At 43.8% G+C, this 24,199-nt stretch overlaps 14 non-coding genes across 14 annotated transcripts; all 14 read right to left on the minus strand.

The window, feature by feature from the left end:
* Positions 1 to 6,215: 6,215 nt before the first annotated feature.
* LOC141236023 (U2 spliceosomal RNA) lies at positions 6,216 to 6,406 on the minus strand. Its single transcript, XR_012301720.1, has one exon. It is a non-coding gene; the product is annotated as a U2 spliceosomal RNA (small nuclear RNA).
* Positions 6,407 to 7,521: 1,115 nt separating this feature from the next.
* Positions 7,522 to 7,712, minus strand: LOC141236268 (U2 spliceosomal RNA). Its single transcript, XR_012301959.1, has one exon. It is a non-coding gene; the product is annotated as a U2 spliceosomal RNA (small nuclear RNA).
* Positions 7,713 to 8,827: 1,115 nt separating this feature from the next.
* Positions 8,828 to 9,018, minus strand: LOC141236035 (U2 spliceosomal RNA). The gene has a single exon (XR_012301731.1). It is a non-coding gene; the product is annotated as a U2 spliceosomal RNA (small nuclear RNA).
* A 1,115-nt stretch (positions 9,019 to 10,133) lies between these two features.
* On the minus strand, positions 10,134 to 10,324 carry LOC141236046 (U2 spliceosomal RNA). The gene has a single exon (XR_012301742.1). It is a non-coding gene; the product is annotated as a U2 spliceosomal RNA (small nuclear RNA).
* A 1,115-nt stretch (positions 10,325 to 11,439) lies between these two features.
* On the minus strand, positions 11,440 to 11,630 carry LOC141236299 (U2 spliceosomal RNA). Its single transcript, XR_012301989.1, has one exon. It is a non-coding gene; the product is annotated as a U2 spliceosomal RNA (small nuclear RNA).
* A 1,115-nt stretch (positions 11,631 to 12,745) lies between these two features.
* LOC141236057 (U2 spliceosomal RNA) lies at positions 12,746 to 12,936 on the minus strand. Its single transcript, XR_012301753.1, has one exon. It is a non-coding gene; the product is annotated as a U2 spliceosomal RNA (small nuclear RNA).
* A 1,115-nt stretch (positions 12,937 to 14,051) lies between these two features.
* Positions 14,052 to 14,242, minus strand: LOC141236068 (U2 spliceosomal RNA). Its single transcript, XR_012301764.1, has one exon. It is a non-coding gene; the product is annotated as a U2 spliceosomal RNA (small nuclear RNA).
* A 1,115-nt stretch (positions 14,243 to 15,357) lies between these two features.
* LOC141236079 (U2 spliceosomal RNA) lies at positions 15,358 to 15,548 on the minus strand. The gene has a single exon (XR_012301775.1). It is a non-coding gene; the product is annotated as a U2 spliceosomal RNA (small nuclear RNA).
* A 1,109-nt stretch (positions 15,549 to 16,657) lies between these two features.
* LOC141236091 (U2 spliceosomal RNA) lies at positions 16,658 to 16,848 on the minus strand. The gene has a single exon (XR_012301786.1). It is a non-coding gene; the product is annotated as a U2 spliceosomal RNA (small nuclear RNA).
* Positions 16,849 to 17,963: 1,115 nt separating this feature from the next.
* Positions 17,964 to 18,154, minus strand: LOC141236103 (U2 spliceosomal RNA). The gene has a single exon (XR_012301798.1). It is a non-coding gene; the product is annotated as a U2 spliceosomal RNA (small nuclear RNA).
* Positions 18,155 to 19,266: 1,112 nt separating this feature from the next.
* Positions 19,267 to 19,457, minus strand: LOC141236115 (U2 spliceosomal RNA). Its single transcript, XR_012301809.1, has one exon. It is a non-coding gene; the product is annotated as a U2 spliceosomal RNA (small nuclear RNA).
* A 1,115-nt stretch (positions 19,458 to 20,572) lies between these two features.
* LOC141236126 (U2 spliceosomal RNA) lies at positions 20,573 to 20,763 on the minus strand. The gene has a single exon (XR_012301820.1). It is a non-coding gene; the product is annotated as a U2 spliceosomal RNA (small nuclear RNA).
* A 1,112-nt stretch (positions 20,764 to 21,875) lies between these two features.
* On the minus strand, positions 21,876 to 22,066 carry LOC141236137 (U2 spliceosomal RNA). Its single transcript, XR_012301831.1, has one exon. It is a non-coding gene; the product is annotated as a U2 spliceosomal RNA (small nuclear RNA).
* A 1,115-nt stretch (positions 22,067 to 23,181) lies between these two features.
* Positions 23,182 to 23,372, minus strand: LOC141236148 (U2 spliceosomal RNA). Its single transcript, XR_012301842.1, has one exon. It is a non-coding gene; the product is annotated as a U2 spliceosomal RNA (small nuclear RNA).
* Positions 23,373 to 24,199: the final 827 nt, after the last annotated feature.

Raw genomic sequence — 24,199 nt, forward strand, 5'->3', positions numbered from 1 at the left:
AATAAGTATACATTTCACATAAACATAAACTTAAAACATCATTCACTGATAAAACATCTTGTTTAAAAATAGCAATGTTGCGCGCTTTCCAGAGAGATGACTTGGCGCAGTTCACTGTCTTCCAAGCCATTGTGTACTGGTCCATTGTGGGGCATTCCATAAGTCCGTATAGCACAGTTTTATATGTAAAGTCCTTGAGGTCTGCCACCCTTTCCAGTAGGGGGAGCAGTCTTCTCCAGAAATCCTTTGCAAAATTACATGTCCATAATAGATGTTCCACCGTTTCCTCGTCTTGGCATCCGGTTCTTGGGCAGATGGCAGACCTCACAAATCCTCTTCTGTATTGGAATGCCCGGCAAGGAAGACAGCGGTGCATGCAACTCCAAGCCAGATCTCTCTGTTCATTAAAAAGATAAAAAACGTTAATCATTTTCCAGATAGACATAGATTTGTCATCATCATTTCTGTCAACATTACATATTTCCTCACTTTTACGTATTTCTTTAATTAGTTTCTTACTATTTCTTAATTCCTCTATTTTCTTAGTCCCTAAATTAAAATCGGACACTATTTTCCTTAAAATCTCATAATGCGTCGACAAATTAAAAGCATGGGGCACAGATATATTAACTTCATACCATCCAAACTTTCTCATAAAAAATCCTGTATTAAAACGCATAAAAAAGGACCAATAGTGATTCTTAAAAAGGGCATTAAAACAGTAAACGAACAAATGGATTAAAAGAAACCTATTAAAATCTGGAAAATCTTTACCACCTTTTACTTTTGATTTCATCACGATTTCTCTTTTCAGCTTTTCCATTTTTGAATTCCAAAAGAAGGTAAAACAGGTTTTGGTTATCTTTTTTAAAACATTAACAGGCGGGGGGAAAACCATGCTAAGATACAATAAAAGAGGTAAAATCACCATCTTTAAAACCAATACTTTACCCTCCATTGTAAGTCTCCTCATGTTCCACATACATATTTTCGTATTTACTTTCTGTGTAACTGTTTCCCAACTATTATAACCATCATTATTTTCAGTGAATGATATACCTAAAATGGAAATGGATTCGGAGACATTAATTGGTACATCACGTAAAATCATCCCCCCAACACTTAAAATGTTACACTTATTAAAATTGATTTTAAAACCAGAAGCTAGACAAAAGGATTGCACTTGATGGAGAGTGGCCGTAAGTGATGGTGCATCTGTACACAAGACCGCCACGTCATCCATGTAGCCTACAACCTTGGCCTCCAAACCACCGCTTCCAGGCAGAGGGACACCGCATATCTGTTTATTTTGGCGTATTGCACATAACATTGGTTCCAGTGCACAGATAAACAGTAGGGGGGACAGAGGGCATCCCTGTTTCACCCCTGACCGTAAAAATACCTCTTGTGTCTTAAAACCATTCACTAAAATCTTACTTGTACAATCCTTGTAAAATGCTTTAAGCGATAGTAAAAACCCTTCTGGTATGCCCATTTTCTCTAAAACTTTAAAAAGATAAAAGTGTGAGACACGGTCAAATGCTTTTTCAAAATCAATAGATAAAATCGCCATTTTCCCCTTTCTGTCTTTTACATCCTCAATACAGTCTTTCACTAAATTCAGATTGTCCCATATACTGCGCCCCGGCACCCCACACACTTGATTAGAATGAATAACTTTGCTGATGACTTCTTTTAGACGATTTGCACAAATTTTAGCCATTATTTTATAGTCACAATTTAAAAGTGTTATTGGTCTCCAGTTTTCTAATTTTGATTTATCACCTTTTTTGTATAGGAGGGAGACTTCACCTTTCTTCCAGGAATTTAATAAAACCTTATTATTAAAAACCTCAGTAAACAAATAAAACAAATCATCTTTTAAAATATCATAAAAACATACATAAAATTCTATTGGGATGCCATCAGGACCAGGGACCTTTCCAGTTTTAAAACTTTTAATAGTTTTTAACACTTCTTGTTCCGTTAAAACTTGGGATAAAAACTCTTGGGATGCGGGATCTAAAACAGCTGTTAGTCCTTGCAGCGAATCATCCATTAATTTATTATCTATATTTTTTCCATTAAAAAGATTAGAAAAAAAAACCTCAACTTTGCCCAGCATATTTTTTATATTATTCTCACCATCTATATGGTCAATTATCACTTTTTCTTTTTTATTTTTCCTAAAAAAATATCTGGAACACTTTTCATTTTCTTCTATATGTTGTACTCTAGAACGAAAAATTATCTCTTTTCCTTTTTGTTCTAGCCATTTTGAAATCTCTTCTTTTAAGTTTGAAATATCAAGTTGTACATCTATCCCATTGTCTCTGAGCTTAAATAATGTTTGTAGGCGGGTATTTAAAATTCTATATTCTTCATATTTTTCTTTGGCTCTACATATACTCTTTTTAATAAAAAAGTCTTTTATTTTTACTTTCATTCTATCCCACCATACACTCATAGTCTCATTTGTTTTTTTCCCTTTTCTACATTTCCTATAAAACTCAATAAAATCTGATAAAATCTGCGGGTCGGTTAAAAGGGATACGTTCATTTTCCAGCTTTTCTTACCACATTTTTTGTTGTCATTTACTTTTATGGTAAAGGATAAAAGTTTATGGTCTGAAAATATATTAGTTAAAACTTCACATTTGGCAGGTATTGTTTTATCTGAACCAAAAATAAAATCAATCCTAGAGCTACAATTAGCATTGCTCCAAGTGAAACCGGCGTCCTCTGTGCTGTCACTATGACACTCTTTATATATGTCTATCAATTTAGCATCTTTGACTATATCATGTAGCATACCTGAGGTTTTATCGTAGTTCCTGCTTACAGAGCTGGAGCGCCGGTTTTCACCTTTTAAAACACAATTAAAATCCCCTGCTAAGATAAAAGGTTCAGAGTTATTAATAAATAATGGTAAAAGATCAAGCATTTCGGCTCTTTCATTTTTCTCTGGGGATCCATAAAAATTTAAAAACTGCCATCTAATACCATCAATAAAAGCTTTTACTAATAAAATACGACCTGGTAAAATTTCCTGAATAAAATCAATTAAAACGTTCCCTTTAAAAAGTATGGCTACACCCGCTGATCCTGCAGCATTCGATCCGGACCAGACAGATGGCCCACACTTCCACTCATCTTTATATTTTTGATATGACATTTCATGTGGGATATTACATTCTTGCAGAAAAAATACAGATGCAGTAAAACACGTAAAAAAATTAAACAGAGCAGTTCTTCTCGTGTTAGATTTTATGCCTCTCACGTTGAGGGAAATACCTTTCAGTTCAGCCATCATTAGAAAATGTAGAAATTTTACTTAGGTAACTAAGAGCAACGGATTTACCTGTCCGATGAACCTGATCAGACCACTGGGCTTGCGCCTCCCTCCTCATCTGATAGTATCGTCACGAGAGTCTCCGTGGAGGAGGAAAGATTACCACATTTATATAAACCCGACGCTACACTGGCATAGCTCGGAGGGCTGGCTGGCAGAACCCGCTGGGTCTCCATTGGCTGGCCATGCAGTTCCTCATCAGGTGGGTCCCCGAGGGGTTCCGCCGCCCCTGTTTGACCTGTAGAAGGTCGTCCTATAGGAGGAGGTTGCGCACAAGGCAGAGCCTCTGACTCTTCAGAGGCAGCAAGATCCCGGTCCCCACCTGTAGCAGCGGAGACCGAAACCCCTGAGGGTCCAGCGTCCACGTCTCCTTCTGGAGAAGTGTCCATCTGTTCACCTCCTGCTGCCTCCTCCGAACCACCCTTTTTCTTTTTCTTAGGACCCACCTTTATCCACTCAGCGCCCTCAGCACTAGGAGACCCAGACTGGGCATGGGCTTCTGTGTCGGCCTTTTGCCGGTCCCTTTTGACCTTACCAGTAGTGCCCTTCTGCTCCTTCTCAGCCCTCCTTTTGGACTCCCGCAGGTCCTGCAGCCAGGTTTTGGGATTTGGTATTTTACCTGTCATAGACTCTGGAGACACTTCACTATTTGGTACGCCCTTATTGTCTCCAGAGGCTCCAGGTTGTTGTTCCTCCTCCTGAGGGGTGGTCTGATCTTTTGGTCCTTGGTCGGACGTCTTGGACTTCCCCTTTTGCTCATCTTCCCGAAATCTGTGAGGGCAAGAAAAATAAAAGTGACCTGGAGTCTGGCAAAAACTGCATTTCTTTTCCTTAGGGCATTCTTTTGTCTCATGTTCTTCACTAGCACAATTTCTACATGATACATGACAGTTTTCTTTTGAATGACCATAGCGCCCACAATTTCTGCAATATACTGGCATCCCAGAAAAGAAGAAATCCCCATTTGTTTGCCCAATTTTGAAACGGGCAGGGGGGAGCCGTATACCACCTGGTGTATTTGGATCTCTTGTACACTTCACAAGGAATTTCCACTTAGATGTCCATATGTTATATTCGTTTAATATCTTCCCAATACATTTAACACTTTTAAAATAAATTGCTAGAAATGACATTACTTCTGGAGCAGAAACAAAGGGCGAAAATATTTTTACAATAACCAGTCTTACCTCATCCAGGACGTGCTCAACAATTTGTATCCCTTTCAAAACAGGACTATTTTCAACTTTTTTTAACTTTTCTAGTACATCTCTAAAAATACCTTCTCCGGTGAATGTGATGTCATAGTCACCTCTTCTGGGATAATCCTGGATGGAGAGAATTTCATTCCTTTGTACGCCAAGAAGGTTCCTGAGCACGTCCTGGACTACATACCCTAATTTCCTCATATCCGAGCCACCCGCCGTGAAGTGAACTCGGATAGAGTTTTTTAGCCTCGCATAAAGAGGCACGAGGTTAGGGTCAACCTCCATGGAAAAACGCAACAAGGTTGCAAATTGCAGCCGCTTGCAATCTGCGCTCCCAGTGTTCTTGCAGCGAAAAACACCTGGAAGCTGGGGGATCGCAACTCGTTACCCTGGGACTAAGCCCTCTCCCTAATAGCAGCAAGCAGGCTAAGTCCACCAAAGTGGACGATCCTGCCAGGCCAAGGAGAGGGGTACCCGAGTGCCCTTCAACCACAATCTCCTGCAATAAAGCACTTGATCGTAGCCAAAAGGCCGAGAAGCGATAACCAGAATTGGTTTCAAACTACGGAGCCACCCAAGGATCCTGAAAAGTCCATTTGTGGAGATGAGCTCCTGGACTCCCGTTAAGAAGACATGTTGTCAACCTCTAGATCCCTTACATGCCTGCACTTTTCGGCTTGCTGCTGCTGCAATCCACGCGTTTTAGATCTGCATAACTCCACCTCTTTAAACACAGCACCTTCACCCCCTGCTGTTCCCACCCGCCTCAACACCGTTGGAAGGGAGGAGAACCAATTAAGGCGGGGGGTGGGGTGGAACGAGCAGCTGTCTACCCTTAGCAGGAGGGCTCCTGATTACATACCTCTCCTGCTGCTGCTGCTGCTGGCTGTCCAGCAGCAGACTGAAGGTGGCTGCTGCTGTGCACAGGTATATAAAGGCTCAGAGCCTATTATGACACGCGCAGCCAGCGTTCCATTGCCACATTCCATCTACTGCAGGCAGGATACCTGGCTGGCTGAATGTCGCTGAGAAGCTCACAGAGACCGCCATAAGCAACAGTTTAACAGAATGCCACAGACTAATCAACCAAACTTTTTGGGTTGGGTTCTCTTTTATAGTCTGCAGGCATTAAATGAAAGAAGTCAGTGTTCCAGCAGAAGGAGACAACGTTTCAGAAAAGGCATTGTAGCAAACCAAAAAAGAAATTTTAAGCGCAGCAGAGTAACCAGCGCACATACCTGTTAGCTCAGGTGAGTTTAAAAGGCTGCTGTTGATAACAAGGGCATTTGCTAAATAGATGGTGTGTGTGCAACAATATACTGAAAGGTCAATTATATTGTGCAGCTTATCTCACCACCTGTAGTTATTTAGGTGAAAGCTCCAAAATGCTTGCCTAATATGTCTGTTTATCCAAAAGGAAGTAAAAAGGGAGAGCTAGAAAGATATCATTGCATCACATTACATGGCAATGCAATGCACAGTTGCTGAAGTTGAACCAAAATGAGCTTGTAATCTGGCTTCTGCAACTTTGAACATGAAAAATCCAATGAGGAGAAGAAAAGCAAAGCCAAAGTGTCCATCCCAAAATCCGACAAACAAGCAAAATGAACAAAAAACATTGAATTCAATTCTTTCTGATTTTAGAAACTGCATTAAAGAAGGGGTGCACCGGTCCTGGAGATACTGCAATACCAGGTCAATGCGTGGAGTGGACAGAGCAAGCTCTTTTTCCATCTCCCTGTTCTAAAAATCCATTTAATATATGGTCCCCAGATAGGGGACGTATCAGATATTAAACTGATAAGAACAGATACTACACTTGATCTTAGCCAAAAGGCCGAGAAGCGATAACCAGAATTGGTTTCAAACTACGGAGCCACCCAAGGATCCTGAAAAGTCCATTTGTGGAGATGAGCTCCTGGACTCCCGTTAAGAAGACATGTTGTCAACCTCTAGATCCCTTACATGCCTGCACTTTTCGGCTTGCTGCTGCTGCAATCCACGCGTTTTAGATCTGCATAACTCCACCTCTTTAAACACAGCACCTTCACCCCCTGCTGTTCCCACCCGCCTCAACACCGTTGGAAGGGAGGAGAACCAATTAAGGCGGGGGGTGGGGTGGAACGAGCAGCTGTCTACCCTTAGCAGGAGGGCTCCTGATTACATACCTCTCCTGCTGCTGCTGCTGCTGGCTGTCCAGCAGCAGACTGAAGGTGGCTGCTGCTGTGCACAGGTATATAAAGGCTCAGAGCCTATTATGACACGCGCAGCCAGCGTTCCATTGCCACATTCCATCTACTGCAGGCAGGATACCTGGCTGGCTGAATGTCGCTGAGAAGCTCACAGAGACCGCCATAAGCAACAGTTTAACAGAATGCCACAGACTAATCAACCAAACTTTTTGGGTTGGGTTCTCTTTTATAGTCTGCAGGCATTAAATGAAAGAAGTCAGTGTTCCAGCAGAAGGAGACAACGTTTCAGAAAAGGCATTGTAGCAAACCAAAAAAGAAATTTTAAGCGCAGCAGAGTAACCAGCGCACATACCTGTTAGCTCAGGTGAGTTTAAAAGGCTGCTGTTGATAACAAGGGCATTTGCTAAATAGATGGTGTGTGTGCAACAATATACTGAAAGGTCAATTATATTGTGCAGCTTATCTCACCACCTGTAGTTATTTAGGTGAAAGCTCCAAAATGCTTGCCTAATATGTCTGTTTATCCAAAAGGAAGTAAAAAGGGAGAGCTAGAAAGATAGCATTGCATCACATTACATGGCAATGCAATGCACAGTTGCTGAAGTTGAACCAAAATGAGCTTGTAATCTGGCTTCTGCAACTTTGAACATGAAAAATCCAATGAGGAGAAGAAAAGCAAAGCCAAAGAGTCCATCCCAAAATCCGACAAACAAGCAAAATGAACAAAAAACATTGAATTCAATTCTTTCTGATTTTAGAAACTGCATTAAAGAAGGGGTGCACCGGTCCTGGAGATACTGCAATACCAGGTCAATGCGTGGAGTGGACAGAGCAGGCTCTTTTTCCATCTCCCTGTTCTAAAAATCCATTTAATATATGGTCCCCAGATAGGGGACGTATCAGATATTAAACTGATAAGAACAGATACTACACTTGATCTTAGCCAAAAGGCCGAGAAGCGATAACCAGAATTGGTTTCAAACTACGGAGCCACCCAAGGATCCTGAAAAGTCCATTTGTGGAGATGAGCTCCTGGACTCCCGTTAAGAAGACATGTTGTCAACCTCTAGATCCCTTACATGCCTGCACTTTTCGGCTTGCTGCTGCTGCAATCCACGCGTTTTAGATCTGCATAACTCCACCTCTTTAAACACAGCACCTTCACCCCCTGCTGTTCCCACCCGCCTCAACACCGTTGGAAGGGAGGAGAACCAATTAAGGCGGGGGGTGGGGTGGAACGAGCAGCTGTCTACCCTTAGCAGGAGGGCTCCTGATTACATACCTCTCCTGCTGCTGCTGCTGCTGGCTGTCCAGCAGCAGACTGAAGGTGGCTGCTGCTGTGCACAGGTATATAAAGGCTCAGAGCCTATTATGACACGCGCAGCCAGCGTTCCATTGCCACATTCCATCTACTGCAGGCAGGATACCTGGCTGGCTGAATGTCGCTGAGAAGCTCACAGAGACCGCCATAAGCAACAGTTTAACAGAATGCCACAGACTAATCAACCAAACTTTTTGGGTTGGGTTCTCTTTTATAGTCTGCAGGCATTAAATGAAAGAAGTCAGTGTTCCAGCAGAAGGAGACAACGTTTCAGAAAAGGCATTGTAGCAAACCAAAAAAGAAATTTTAAGCGCAGCAGAGTAACCAGCGCACATACCTGTTAGCTCACGTGAGTTTAAAAGGCTGCTGTTGATAACAAGGGCATTTGCTAAATAGATGGTGTGTGTGCAACAATATACTGAAAGGTCAATTATATTGTGCAGCTTATCTCACCACCTGTAGTTATTTAGGTGAAAGCTCCAAAATGCTTGCCTAATATGTCTGTTTATCCAAAAGGAAGTAAAAAGGGAGAGCTAGAAAGATAGCATTGCATCACATTACATGGCAATGCAATGCACAGTTGCTGAAGTTGAACCAAAATGAGCTTGTAATCTGGCTTCTGCAACTTTGAACATGAAAAATCCAATGAGGAGAAGAAAAGCAAAGCCAAAGAGTCCATCCCAAAATCCGACAAACAAGCAAAATGAACAAAAAACATTGAATTCAATTCTTTCTGATTTTAGAAACTGCATTAAAGAAGGGGTGCACCGGTCCTGGAGATACTGCAATACCAGGTCAATGCGTGGAGTGGACAGAGCAAGCTCTTTTTCCATCTCCCTGTTCTAAAAATCCATTTAATATATGGTCCCCAGATAGGGGACGTATCAGATATTAAACTGATAAGAACAGATACTACACTTGATCTTAGCCAAAAGGCCGAGAAGCGATAACCAGAATTGGTTTCAAACTACGGAGCCACCCAAGGATCCTGAAAAGTCCATTTGTGGAGATGAGCTCCTGGACTCCCGTTAAGAAGACATGTTGTCAACCTCTAGATCCCTTACATGCCTGCACTTTTCGGCTTGCTGCTGCTGCAATCCACGCGTTTTAGATCTGCATAACTCCACCTCTTTAAACACAGCACCTTCACCCCCTGCTGTTCCCACCCGCCTCAACACCGTTGGAAGGGAGGAGAACCAATTAAGGCGGGGGGTGGGGTGGAACGAGCAGCTGTCTACCCTTAGCAGGAGGGCTCCTGATTACATACCTCTCCTGCTGCTGCTGCTGCTGGCTGTCCAGCAGCAGACTGAAGGTGGCTGCTGCTGTGCACAGGTATATAAAGGCTCAGAGCCTATTATGACACGCGCAGCCAGCGTTCCATTGCCACATTCCATCTACTGCAGGCAGGATACCTGGCTGGCTGAATGTCGCTGAGAAGCTCACAGAGACCGCCATAAGCAACAGTTTAACAGAATGCCACAGACTAATCAACCAAACTTTTTGGGTTGGGTTCTCTTTTATAGTCTGCAGGCATTAAATGAAAGAAGTCAGTGTTCCAGCAGAAGGAGACAACGTTTCAGAAAAGGCATTGTAGCAAACCAAAAAAGAAATTTTAAGCGCAGCAGAGTAACCAGCGCACATACCTGTTAGCTCAGGTGAGTTTAAAAGGCTGCTGTTGATAACAAGGGCATTTGCTAAATAGATGGTGTGTGTGCAACAATATACTGAAAGGTCAATTATATTGTGCAGCTTATCTCACCACCTGTAGTTATTTAGGTGAAAGCTCCAAAATGCTTGCCTAATATGTCTGTTTATCCAAAAGGAAGTAAAAAGGGAGAGCTAGAAAGATAGCATTGCATCACATTACATGGCAATGCAATGCACAGTTGCTGAAGTTGAACCAAAATGAGCTTGTAATCTGGCTTCTGCAACTTTGAACATGAAAAATCCAATGAGGAGAAGAAAAGCAAAGCCAAAGAGTCCATCCCAAAATCCGACAAACAAGCAAAATGAACAAAAAACATTGAATTCAATTCTTTCTGATTTTAGAAACTGCATTAAAGAAGGGGTGCACCGGTCCTGGAGATACTGCAATACCAGGTCAATGCGTGGAGTGGACAGAGCAAGCTCTTTTTCCATCTCCCTGTTCTAAAAATCCATTTAATATATGGTCCCCAGATAGGGGACGTATCAGATATTAAACTGATAAGAACAGATACTACACTTGATCTTAGCCAAAAGGCCGAGAAGCGATAACCAGAATTGGTTTCAAACTACGGAGCCACCCAAGGATCCTGAAAAGTCCATTTGTGGAGATGAGCTCCTGGACTCCCGTTAAGAAGACATGTTGTCAACCTCTAGATCCCTTACATGCCTGCACTTTTCGGCTTGCTGCTGCTGCAATCCACGCGTTTTAGATCTGCATAACTCCACCTCTTTAAACACAGCACCTTCACCCCCTGCTGTTCCCACCCGCCTCAACACCGTTGGAAGGGAGGAGAACCAATTAAGGTGGGGGGTGGGGTGGAACGAGCAGCTGTCTACCCTTAGCAGGAGGGCTCCTGATTACATACCTCTCCTGCTGCTGCTGCTGCTGGCTGTCCAGCAGCAGACTGAAGGTGGCTGCTGCTGTGCACAGGTATATAAAGGCTCAGAGCCTATTATGACACGCGCAGCCAGCGTTCCATTGCCACATTCCATCTACTGCAGGCAGGATACCTGGCTGGCTGAATGTCGCTGAGAAGCTCACAGAGACCGCCATAAGCAACAGTTTAACAGAATGCCACAGACTAATCAACCAAACTTTTTGGGTTGGGTTCTCTTTTATAGTCTGCAGGCATTAAATGAAAGAAGTCAGTGTTCCAGCAGAAGGAGACAACGTTTCAGAAAAGGCATTGTAGCAAACCAAAAAAGAAATTTTAAGCGCAGCAGAGTAACCAGCGCACATACCTGTTAGCTCAGGTGAGTTTAAAAGGCTGCTGTTGATAACAAGGGCATTTGCTAAATAGATGGTGTGTGTGCAACAATATACTGAAAGGTCAATTATATTGTGCAGCTTATCTCACCACCTGTAGTTATTTAGGTGAAAGCTCCAAAATGCTTGCCTAATATGTCTGTTTATCCAAAAGGAAGTAAAAAGGGAGAGCTAGAAAGATAGCATTGCATCACATTACATGGCAATGCAATGCACAGTTGCTGAAGTTGAACCAAAATGAGCTTGTAATCTGGCTTCTGCAACTTTGAACATGAAAAATCCAATGAGGAGAAGAAAAGCAAAGCCAAAGAGTCCATCCCAAAATCCGACAAACAAGCAAAATGAACAAAAAACATTGAATTCAATTATTTCTGATTTTAGAAACTGCATTAAAGAAGGGGTGCACCGGTCCTGGAGATACTGCAATACCAGGTCAATGCGTGGAGTGGACAGAGCAAGCTCTTTTTCCATCTCCCTGTTCTAAAAATCCATTTAATATATGGTCCCCAGATAGGGGACGTATCAGATATTAAACTGATAAGAACAGATACTACACTTTATCTTAGCCAAAAGGCCGAGAAGCGATAACCAGAATTGGTTTCAAACTACGGAGCCACCCAAGGATCCTGAAAAGTCCATTTGTGGAGATGAGCTCCTGGACTCCCGTTAAGAAGACATGTTGTCAACCTCTAGATCCCTTACATGCCTGCACTTTTCGGCTTGCTGCTGCTGCAATCCACGCGTTTTAGATCTGCATAACTCCACCTCTTTAAACACAGCACCTTCACCCCCTGCTGTTCCCACCCGCCTCAACACCGTTGGAAGGGAGGAGAACCAATTAAGGCGGGGGGTGGGGTGGAACGAGCAGCTGTCTACCCTTAGCAGGAGGGCTCCTGATTACATACCTCTCCTGCTGCTGCTGCTGCTGGCTGTCCAGCAGCAGACTGAAGGTGGCTGCTGCTGTGCACAGGTATATAAAGGCTCAGAGCCTATTATGACACGCGCAGCCAGCGTTCCATTGCCACATTCCATCTACTGCAGGCAGGATACCTGGCTGGCTGAATGTCGCTGAGAAGCTCACAGAGACCGCCATAAGCAACAGTTTAACAGAATGCCACAGACTAATCAACCAAACTTTTTGGGTTGGGTTCTCTTTTATAGTCTGCAGGCATTAAATGAAAGAAGTCAGTGTTCCAGCAGAAGGAGACAACGTTTCAGAAAAGGCATTGTAGCAAACCAAAAAAGAAATTTTAAGCGCAGCAGAGTAACCAGCGCACATACCTGTTAGCTCAGGTGAGTTTAAAAGGCTGCTGTTGATAACAAGGGCATTTGCTAAATAGATGGTGTGTGTGCAACAATATACTGAAAGGTCAATTATATTGTGCAGCTTATCTCACCACCTGTAGTTATTTAGGTGAAAGCTCCAAAATGCTTGCCTAATATGTCTGTTTATCCAAAAGGAAGTAAAAAGGGAGAGCTAGAAAGATAGCATTGCATCACATTACATGGCAATGCAATGCACAGTTGCTGAAGTTGAACCAAAATGAGCTTGTAATCTGGCTTCTGCAACTTTGAACATGAAAAATCCAATGAGGAGAAGAAAAGCAAAGCCAAAGAGTCCATCCCAAAATCCGACAAACAAGCAAAATGAACAAAAAACATTGAATTCAATTCTTTCTGATTTTAGAAACTGCATTAAAGAAGGGGTGCACCGGTCCTGGAGATACTGCAATACCAGGTCAATGCGTGGAGTGGACAGAGCAAGCTCTTTTTCCATCTCCCTGTTCTAAAAATCCATTTAATATATGGTCCCCAGATAGGGGACGTATCAGATATTAAACTGATAAGAACAGATACTACACTTGATCTTAGCCAAAAGGCCGAGAAGCGATAACCAGAATTGGTTTCAAACTACGGAGCCACCCAAGGATCCTGAAAAGTCCATTTGTGGAGATGAGCTCCTGGACTCCCGTTAAGAAGACATGTTGTCAACCTCTAGATCCCTTACATGCCTGCACTTTTCGGCTTGCTGCTGCTGCAATCCACGCGTTTTAGATCTGCATAACTCCACCTCTTTAAACACAGCACCTTCACCCCCTGCTGTTCCCACCCGCCTCAACACCGTTGGAAGGGAGGAGAACCAATTAAGGCGGGGGGTGGGGTGGAACGAGCAGCTGTCTACCCTTAGCAGGAGGGCTCCTGATTACATACCTCTCCTGCTGCTGCTGCTGCTGGCTGTCCAGCAGCAGACTGAAGGTGGCTGCTGCTGTGCACAGGTATATAAAGGCTCAGAGCCTATTATGACACGCGCAGCCAGCGTTCCATTGCCACATTCCATCTACTGCAGGCAGGATACCTGGCTGGCTGAATGTCGCTGAGAAGCTCACAGAGACCGCCATAAGCAACAGTTTAACAGAATGCCACAGACTAATCAACCAAACTTTTTGGGTTGGGTTCTCTTTTATAGTCTGCAGGCATTAAATGAAAGAAGTCAGTGTTCCAGCAGAAGGAGACAACGTTTCAGAAAAGGCATTGTAGCAAACCAAAAAAGAAATTTTAAGCGCAGCAGAGTAACCAGCGCACATACCTGTTAGCTCAGGTGAGTTTAAAAGGCTGCTGTTGATAACAAGGGCATTTGCTAAATAGATGGTGTGTGTGCAACAATATACTGAAAGGTCAATTATATTGTGCAGCTTATCTCACCACCTGTAGTTATTTAGGTGAAAGCTCCAAAATGCTTGCCTAATATGTCTGTTTATCCAAAAGGAAGTAAAAAGGGAGAGCTAGAAAGATAGCATTGCATCACATTACATGGCAATGCAATGCACAGTTGCTGAAGTTGAACCAAAATGAGCTTGTAATCTGGCTTCTGCAACTTTGAACATGAAAAATCCAATGAGGAGAAGAAAAGCAAAGCCAAAGAGTCCATCCCAAAATCCGACAAACAAGCAAAATGAACAAAAAACATTGAATTCAATTCTTTCTGATTTTAGAAACTGCATTAAAGAAGGGGTGCACCGGTCCTGGAGATACTGCAATACCAGGTCAATGCGTGGAGTGGACAGAGCAAGCTCTTTTTCCATCTCCCTGTTCTAAAAATCCATTTAATATATGGTCCCCAGATAGGGGACGTATCAGATATTAAACTGATAAGAACAGATACTACACTTGATCTTAGCCAAAAGGCCGAGAAGCGATAACCAGAATTGGTTTCAAACTACGGAGCCACCCAAGGATCCTGAAAAGTCCATTTGTGGAGATGAGCTCCTGGACTCCCGTTAAGAAGACATGTTGTCAACCTCTAGATCCCTTACATGCCTGCACTTTTCGGCTTGCTGCCGCTGCAATCCACGCGTTTTAGATCTGCATAACTCCACCTCTTTAAACACAGCACCTTCACCCCCTGCTGTTCCCACCCGCCTCAACACCGTTGGAAGGGAGGAGAACCAATTAAGGCGGGGGGTGGGGTGGAACGAGCAGCTGTCTACCCTTAGCAGGAGGGCTCCTGATTACATACCTCTCCTGCTGCTGCTGCTGCTGGCTGTCCAGCAGCAGACTGAAGGTGGCTGCTGCTGTGCACAGGTATATAAAGGCTCAGAGCCTATTATGACACGCGCAGCCAGCGTTCCATTGCCACATTCCATCTACTGCAGGCAGGATACCTGGCTGGCTGAATGTCGCTGAGAAGCTCACAGAGACCGCCATAAGCAACAGTTTAACAGAATGCCACAGACTAATCAACCAAACTTTTTGGGTTGGGTTCTCTTTTATAGTCTGCAGGCATTAAATGAAAGAAGTCAGTGTTCCAGCAGAAGGAGACAACGTTTCAGAAAAGGCATTGTAGCAAACCAAAAAAGAAATTTTAAGCGCAGCAGAGTAACCAGCGCACATACCTGTTAGCTCACGTGAGTTTAAAAGGCTGCTGTTGATAACAAGGGCATTTGCTAAATAGATGGTGTGTGTGCAACAATATACTGAAAGGTCAATTATATTGTGCAGCTTATCTCACCACCTGTAGTTATTTAGGTGAAAGCTCCAAAATGCTTGCCTAATATGTCTGTTTATCCAAAAGGAAGTAAAAAGGGAGAGCTAGAAAGATAGCATTGCATCACATTACATGGCAATGCAATGCACAGTTGCTGAAGTTGAACCAAAATGAGCTTGTAATCTGGCTTCTGCAACTTTGAACATGAAAAATCCAATGAGGAGAAGAAAAGCAAAGCCAAAGAGTCCATCCCAAAATCCGACAAACAAGCAAAATGAACAAAAAACATTGAATTCAATTCTTTCTGATTTTAGAAACTGCATTAAAGAAGGGGTGCACCGGTCCTGGAGATACTGCAATACCAGGTCAATGCGTGGAGTGGACAGAGCAAGCTCTTTTTCCATCTCCCTGTTCTAAAAATCCATTTAATATATGGTCCCCAGATAGGGGACGTATCAGATATTAAACTGATAAGAACAGATACTACACTTGATCTTAGCCAAAAGGCCGAGAAGCGATAACCAGAATTGGTTTCAAACTACGGAGCCACCCAAGGATCCTGAAAAGTCCATTTGTGGAGATGAGCTCCTGGACTCCCGTTAAGAAGACATGTTGTCAACCTCTAGATCCCTTACATGCCTGCACTTTTCGGCTTGCTGCTGCTGCAATCCACGCGTTTTAGATCTGCATAACTCCACCTCTTTAAACACAGCACCTTCACCCCCTGCTGTTCCCACCCGCCTCAACACCGTTGGAAGGGAGGAGAACCAATTAAGGCGGGGGGTGGGGTGGAACGAGCAGCTGTCTACCCTTAGCAGGAGGGCTCCTGATTACATACCTCTCCTGCTGCTGCTGGCTGTCCAGCAGCAGACTGAAGGTGGCTGCTGCTGTGCACAGGTATATAAAGGCTCAGAGCCTATTATGACACGCGCAGCCAGCGTTCCATTGCCACATTCCATCTACTGCAGGCAGGATACCTGGCTGGCTGAATGTCGCTGAGAAGCTCACAGAGACCGCCATAAGCAACAGTTTAACAGAATGCCACAGACTAATCAACCAAACTTTTTGGGTTGGGTTCTCTTTTATAGTCTGCAGGCATTAAATGAAAGAAGTCAGTGTTCCAGCAGAAGGAGACAACGTTTCAGAAAAGGCATTGTAGCAAACCAAAAAAGAAATTTTAAGCGCAGCAGAGTAACCAGCGCACATACCTGTTAGCTCACGTGAGTTTAAAAGGCTGCTGTTGATAACAAGGGCATTTGCTAAATAGATGGTGTGTGTGCAACAATATACTGAAAGGTCAATTATATTGTGCAGCTTATCTCACCACCTGTAGTTATTTAGGTGAAAGCTCCAAAATGCTTGCCTAATATGTCTGTTTATCCAAAAGGAAGTAAAAAGGGAGAGCTAGAAAGATAGCATTGCATCACATTACATGGCAATGCAATGCACAGTTGCTGAAGTTGAACCAAAATGAGCTTGTAATCTGGCTTCTGCAACTTTGAACATGAAAAATCCAATGAGGAGAAGAAAAGCAAAGCCAAAGAGTCCATCCCAAAATCCGACAAACAAGCAAAATGAACAAAAAACATTGAATTCAATTCTTTCTGATTTTAGAAACTGCATTAAAGAAGGGGTGCACCGGTCCTGGAGATACTGCAATACCAGGTCAATGCGTGGAGTGGACAGAGCAAGCTCTTTTTCCATCTCCCTGTTCTAAAAATCCATTTAATATATGGTCCCCAGATAGGGGACGTATCAGATATTAAACTGATAAGAACAGATACTACACTTGATCTTAGCCAAAAGGCCGAGAAGCGATAACCAGAATTGGTTTCAAACTACGGAGCCACCCAAGGATCCTGAAAAGTCCATTTGTGGAGATGAGCTCCTGGACTCCCGTTAAGAAGACATGTTGTCAACCTCTAGATCCCTTACATGCCTGCACTTTTCGGCTTGCTGCTGCTGCAATCCACGCGTTTTAGATCTGCATAACTCCACCTCTTTAAACACAGCACCTTCACCCCCTGCTGTTCCCACCCGCCTCAACACCGTTGGAAGGGAGGAGAACCAATTAAGGCGGGGGGTGGGGTGGAACGAGCAGCTGTCTACCCTTAGCAGGAGGGCTCCTGATTACATACCTCTCCTGCTGCTGCTGCTGCTGGCTGTCCAGCAGCAGACTGAAGGTGGCTGCTGCTGTGCACAGGTATATAAAGGCTCAGAGCCTATTATGACACGCGCAGCCAGCGTTCCATTGCCACATTCCATCTACTGCAGGCAGGATACCTGGCTGGCTGAATGTCGCTGAGAAGCTCACAGAGACCGCCATAAGCAACAGTTTAACAGAATGCCACAGACTAATCAACCAAACTTTTTGGGTTGGGTTCTCTTTTATAGTCTGCAGGCATTAAATGAAAGAAGTCAGTGTTCCAGCAGAAGGAGACAACGTTTCAGAAAAGGCATTGTAGCAAACCAAAAAAGAAATTTTAAGCGCAGCAGAGTAACCAGCGCACATACCTGTTAGCTCAGGTGAGTTTAAAAGGCTGCTGTTGATAACAAGGGCATTTGCTAAATAGATGGTGTGTGTGCAACAATATACTGAAAGGTCAATTATATTGTGTAGCTTATCTCACCACCTGTAGTTATTTAGGTGAAAGCTCCAAAATGCTTGCCTAATATGTCTGTTTATCCAAAAGGAAGTAAAAAGGGAGAGCTAGAAAGATAGCATTGCATCACATTACATGGCAATGCAATGCACAGTTGCTGAAGTTGAACCAAAATGAGCTTGTAATCTGGCTTCTGCAACTTTGAACATGAAAAATCCAATGAGGAGAATAAAAGCAAAGCCAAAGAGTCCATCCCAAAATCCGACAAACAAGCAAAATGAACAAAAAACATTGAATTCAATTATTTCTGATTTTAGAAACTGCATTAAAGAAGGGGTGCACCGGTCCTGGAGATACTGCAATACCAGGTCAATGCGTGGAGTGGACAGAGCAAGCTCTTTTTCCATCTCCCTGTTCTAAAAATCCATTTAATATATGGTCCCCAGATAGGGGACGTATCAGATATTAAACTGATAAGAACAGATACTACACTTGATCTTAGCCAAAAGGCCGAGAAGCGATAACCAGAATTGGTTTCAAACTACGGAGCCACCCAAGGATCCTGAAAAGTCCATTTGTGGAGATGAGCTCCTGGACTCCCGTTAAGAAGACATGTTGTCAACCTCTAGATCCCTTACATGCCTGCACTTTTCGGCTTGCTGCTGCTGCAATCCACGCGTTTTAGATCTGCATAACTCCACCTCTTTAAACACAGCACCTTCACCCCCTGCTGTTCCCACCCGCCTCAACACCGTTGGAAGGGAGGAGAACCAATTAAGGCGGGGGGTGGGGTGGAACGAGCAGCTGTCTACCCTTAGCAGGAGGGCTCCTGATTACATACCTCTCCTGCTGCTGCTGCTGGCTGTCCAGCAGCAGACTGAAGGTGGCTGCTGCTGTGCACAGGTATATAAAGGCTCAGAGCCTATTATGACACGCGCAGCCAGCGTTCCATTGCCACATTCCATCTACTGCAGGCAGGATACCTGGCTGGCTGAATGTCGCTGAGAAGCTCACAGAGACCGCCATAAGCAACAGTTTAACAGAATGCCACAGACTAATCAACCAAACTTTTTGGGTTGGGTTCTCTTTTATAGTCTGCAGGCATTAAATGAAAGAAGTCAGTGTTCCAGCAGAAGGAGACAACGTTTCAGAAAAGGCATTGTAGCAAACCAAAAAAGAAATTTTAAGCGCAGCAGAGTAACCAGCGCACATACCTGTTAGCTCAGGTGAGTTTAAAAGGCTGCTGTTGATAACAAGGGCATTTGCTAAATAGATGGTGTGTGTGCAACAATATACTGAAAGGTCAATTATATTGTGCAGCTTATCTCACCACCTGTAGTTATTTAGGTGAAAGCTCCAAAATGCTTGCCTAATATGTCTGTTTATCCAAAAGGAAGTAAAAAGGGAGAGCTAGAAAGATAGCATTGCATCACATTACATGGCAATGCAATGCACAGTTGCTGAAGTTGAACCAAAATGAGCTTGTAATCTGGCTTCTGCAACTTTGAACATGAAAAATCCAATGAGGAGAAGAAAAGCAAAGCCAAAGAGTCCATCCCAAAATCCGACAAACAAGCAAAATGAACAAAAAACATTGAATTCAATTCTTTCTGATTTTAGAAACTGCATTAAAGAAGGGGTGCACCGGTCCTGGAGATACTGCAATACCAGGTCAATGCGTGGAGTGGACAGAGCAAGCTCTTTTTCCATCTCCCTGTTCTAAAAATCCATTTAATATATGGTCCCCAGATAGGGGACGTATCAGATATTAAACTGATAAGAACAGATACTACACTTGATCTTAGCCAAAAGGCCGAGAAGCGATAACCAGAATTGGTTTCAAACTACGGAGCCACCCAAGGATCCTGAAAAGTCCATTTGTGGAGATGAGCTCCTGGACTCCCGTTAAGAAGACATGTTGTCAACCTCTAGATCCCTTACATGCCTGCACTTTTCGGCTTGCTGCTGCTGCAATCCACGCGTTTTAGATCTGCATAACTCCACCTCTTTAAACACAGCACCTTCACCCCCTGCTGTTCCCACCCGCCTCAACACCGTTGGAAGGGAGGAGAACCAATTAAGGCGGGGGGTGGGGTGGAACGAGCAGCTGTCTACCCTTAGCAGGAGGGCTCCTGATTACATACCTCTCCTGCTGCTGCTGCTGCTGGCTGTCCAGCAGCAGACTGAAGGTGGCTGCTGCTGTGCACAGGTATATAAAGGCTCAGAGCCTATTATGACACGCGCAGCCAGCGTTCCATTGCCACATTCCATCTACTGCAGGCAGGATACCTGGCTGGCTGAATGTCGCTGAGAAGCTCACAGAGACCGCCATAAGCAACAGTTTAACAGAATGCCACAGACTAATCAACCAAACTTTTTGGGTTGGGTTCTCTTTTATAGTCTGCAGGCATTAAATGAAAGAAGTCAGTGTTCCAGCAGAAGGAGACAACGTTTCAGAAAAGGCATTGTAGCAAACCAAAAAAGAAATTTTAAGCGCAGCAGAGTAACCAGCGCACATACCTGTTAGCTCAGGTGAGTTTAAAAGGCTGCTGTTGATAACAAGGGCATTTGCTAAATAGATGGTGTGTGTGCAACAATATACTGAAAGGTCAATTATATTGTGTAGCTTATCTCACCACCTGTAGTTATTTAGGTGAAAGCTCCAAAATGCTTGCCTAATATGTCTGTTTATCCAAAAGGAAGTAAAAAGGGAGAGCTAGAAAGATAGCATTGCATCACATTACATGGCAATGCAATGCACAGTTGCTGAAGTTGAACCAAAATGAGCTTGTAATCTGGCTTCTGCAACTTTGAACATGAAAAATCCAATGAGGAGAATAAAAGCAAAGCCAAAGAGTCCATCCCAAAATCCGACAAACAAGCAAAATGAACAAAAAACATTGAATTCAATTATTTCTGATTTTAGAAACTGCATTAAAGAAGGGGTGCACCGGTCCTGGAGATACTGCAATACCAGGTCAATGCGTGGAGTGGACAGAGCAAGCTCTTTTTCCATCTCCCTGTTCTAAAAATCCATTTAATATATGGTCCCCAGATAGGGGACGTATCAGATATTAAACTGATAAGAACAGATACTACACTTGATCTTAGCCAAAAGGCCGAGAAGCGATAACCAGAATTGGTTTCAAACTACGGAGCCACCCAAGGATCCTGAAAAGTCCATTTGTGGAGATGAGCTCCTGGACTCCCGTTAAGAAGACATGTTGTCAACCTCTAGATCCCTTACATGCCTGCACTTTTCGGCTTGCTGCTGCTGCAATCCACGCGTTTTAGATCTGCATAACTCCACCTCTTTAAACACAGCACCTTCACCCCCTGCTGTTCCCACCCGCCTCAACACCGTTGGAAGGGAGGAGAACCAATTAAGGCGGGGGGTGGGGTGGAACGAGCAGCTGTCTACCCTTAGCAGGAGGGCTCCTGATTACATACCTCTCCTGCTGCTGCTGCTGGCTGTCCAGCAGCAGACTGAAGGTGGCTGCTGCTGTGCACAGGTATATAAAGGCTCAGAGCCTATTATGACACGCGCAGCCAGCGTTCCATTGCCACATTCCATCTACTGCAGGCAGGATACCTGGCTGGCTGAATGTCGCTGAGAAGCTCACAGAGACCGCCATAAGCAACAGTTTAACAGAATGCCACAGACTAATCAACCAAACTTTTTGGGTTGGGTTCTCTTTTATAGTCTGCAGGCATTAAATGAAAGAAGTCAGTGTTCCAGCAGAAGGAGACAACGTTTCAGAAAAGGCATTGTAGCAAACCAAAAAAGAAATTTTAAGCGCAGCAGAGTAACCAGCGCACATACCTGTTAGCTCAGGTGAGTTTAAAAGGCTGCTGTTGATAACAAGGGCATTTGCTAAATAGATGGTGTGTGTGCAACAATATACTGAAAGGTCAATTATATTGTGCAGCTTATCTCACCACCTGTAGTTATTTAGGTGAAAGCTCCAAAATGCTTGCCTAATATGTCTGTTTATCCAAAAGGAAGTAAAAAGGGAGAGCTAGAAAGATAGCATTGCATCACATTACATGGCAATGCAATGCACAGTTGCTGAAGTTGAACCAAAATGAGCTTGTAATCTGGCTTCTGCAACTTTGAACATGAAAAATCCAATGAGGAGAAGAAAAGCAAAGCCAAAGAGTCCATCCCAAAATCCGACAAACAAGCAAAATGAACAAAAAACATTGAATTCAATTCTTTCTGATTTTAGAAACTGCATTAAAGAAGGGGTGCACCGGTCCTGGAGATACTGCAATACCAGGTCAATGCGTGGAGTGGACAGAGCAAGCTCTTTTTCCATCTCCCTGTTCTAAAAATCCATTTAATATATGGTCCCCAGATAGGGGACGTATCAGATATTAAACTGATAAGAACAGATACTACACTTGATCTTAGCCAAAAGGCCGAGAAGCGATAACCAGAATTGGTTTCAAACTACGGAGCCACCCAAGGATCCTGAAAAGTCCATTTGTGGAGATGAGCTCCTGGACTCCCGTTAAGAAGACATGTTGTCAACCTCTAGATCCCTTACATGCCTGCACTTTTCGGCTTGCTGCTGCTGCAATCCACGCGTTTTAGATCTGCATAACTCCACCTCTTTAAACACAGCACCTTCACCCCCTGCTGTTCCCACCCGCCTCAACACCGTTGGAAGGGAGGAGAACCAATTAAGGCGGGGGGTGGGGTGGAACGAGCAGCTGTCTACCCTTAGCAGGAGGGCTCCTGATTACATACCTCTCCTGCTGCTGCTGCTGCTGGCTGTCCAGCAGCAGACTGAAGGTGGCTGCTGCTGTGCACAGGTATATAAAGGCTCAGAGCCTATTATGACACGCGCAGCCAGCGTTCCATTGCCACATTCCATCTACTGCAGGCAGGATACCTGGCTGGCTGAATGTCGCTGAGAAGCTCACAGAGACCGCCATAAGCAACAGTTTAACAGAATGCCACAGACTAATCAACCAAACTTTTTGGGTTGGGTTCTCTTTTATAGTCTGCAGGCATTAAATGAAAGAAGTCAGTGTTCCAGCAGAAGGAGACAACGTTTCAGAAAAGGCATTGTAGCAAACCAAAAAAGAAATTTTAAGCGCAGCAGAGTAACCAGCGCACATACCTGTTAGCTCAGGTGAGTTTAAAAGGCTGCTGTTGATAACAAGGGCATTTGCTAAATAGATGGTGTGTGTGCAACAATATACTGAAAGGTCAATTATATTGTGCAGCTTATCTCACCACCTGTAGTTATTTAGGTGAAAGCTCCAAAATGCTTGCCTAATATGTCTGTTTATCCAAAAGGAAGTAAAAAGGGAGAGCTAGAAAGATAGCATTGCATCACATTACATGGCAATGCAATGCACAGTTGCTGAAGTTGAACCAAAATGAGCTTGTAATCTGGCTTCTGCAACTTTGAACATGAAAAATCCAATGAGGAGAAGAAAAGCAAAGCCAAAGAGTCCATCCCAAAATCCGACAAACAAGCAAAATGAACAAAAAACATTGAATTCAATTCTTTCTGATTTTAGAAACTGCATTAAAGAAGGGGTGCACCGGTCCTGGAGATACTGCAATACCAGGTCAATGCGTGGAGTGGACAGAGCAAGCTCTTTTTCCATCTCCCTGTTCTAAAAATCCATTTAATATATGGTCCCCAGATAGGGGACGTATCAGATATTAAACTGATAAGAACAGATACTACACTTGATCTTAGCCAAAAGGCCGAGAAGCGATAACCAGAATTGGTTTCAAACTACGGAGCCACCCAAGGATCCTGAAAAGTCCATTTGTGGAGATGAGCTCCTGGACTCCCGTTAAGAAGACATGTTGTCAACCTCTAGATCCCTTACATGCCTGCACTTTTCGGCTTGCTGCTGCTGCAATCCACGCGTTTTAGATCTGCATAACTCCACCTCTTTAAACACAGCACCTTCACCCCCTGCTGTTCCCACCCGCCTCAACACCGTTGGAAGGGAGGAGAACCAATTAAGGCGGGGGGTGGGGTGGAACGAGCAGCTGTCTACCCTTAGCAGGAGGGCTCCTGATTACATACCTCTCCTGCTGCTGCTGCTGCTGGCTGTCCAGCAGCAGACTGAAGGTGGCTGCTGCTGTGCACAGGTATATAAAGGCTCAGAGCCTATTATGACACGCGCAGCCAGCGTTCCATTGCCACATTCCATCTACTGCAGGCAGGATACCTGGCTGGCTGAATGTCGCTGAGAAGCTCACAGAGACCGCCATAAGCAACAGTTTAACAGAATGCCACAGACTAATCAACCAAATTTTTGGGTTGGGTTCTCTTTTATAGTCTGCAGGCATTAAATGAAAGAAGTCAGTGTTCCAGCAGAAGGAGACAACGTTTCAGAAAAGGCATTGTAGCAAACCAAAAAAGAAATTTTAAGCGCAGCAGAGTAACCAGCGCACATACCTGTTAGCTCAGGTGAGTTTAAAAGGCTGCTGTTGATAACAAGGGCATTTGCTAAATAGATGGTGTGTGTGCAACAATATACTGAAAGGTCAATTATATTGTGCAGCTTATCTCACCACCTGTAGTTATTTAG

This window comes from Phyllobates terribilis, unplaced genomic scaffold (assembly GCF_046119375.1).
Source record: "Phyllobates terribilis strain yellow unplaced genomic scaffold, ASM4611937v1 Scaffold_693__1_contigs__length_808095, whole genome shotgun sequence".
In the NCBI taxonomy this organism is placed as follows: Eukaryota; Metazoa; Chordata; class Amphibia; order Anura; family Dendrobatidae; genus Phyllobates; species Phyllobates terribilis.